The sequence below is a fragment of the Alexandromys fortis genome, unplaced genomic scaffold (assembly GCF_014885135.2).
Source record: "Alexandromys fortis isolate MF-2015 unplaced genomic scaffold, M_Fortis_MF-2015_v1.1 scaffold_18, whole genome shotgun sequence".
Lineage (NCBI taxonomy): Eukaryota > Metazoa > Chordata > Mammalia > Rodentia > Cricetidae > Alexandromys > Alexandromys fortis.
In genome coordinates this window covers 6,341,948-6,342,225 of record NW_026067897.1, presented here as the reverse complement: position 1 = coordinate 6,342,225, position 278 = coordinate 6,341,948, and positions in this window count along the sequence as shown.

Here is a 278-nt window from a genome sequence, read left to right as displayed (position 1 = left end):
TAATAACTGAGCCTGGTTTGTGTGGATCTATAGAAATCATTATCTAAAGGCTATTATTGTCCCCAGTGTTTTGTTCTCACACCAGACAATTGGAAGACACTATTGTTTTAAAGGCCAATGGTATGAGCATTATTTTTCTTCAAAACTGTTCAATAATTGTTGAAATAGTTTTTTTATTCATAAAATTAAGGTCAAACCCTGGCACGCTGTTAACACCGTTGATAAACCCAAGCCCCATCACACAGTCTCCGGATCAAGGCCAGGACCTCCTGCAGGCT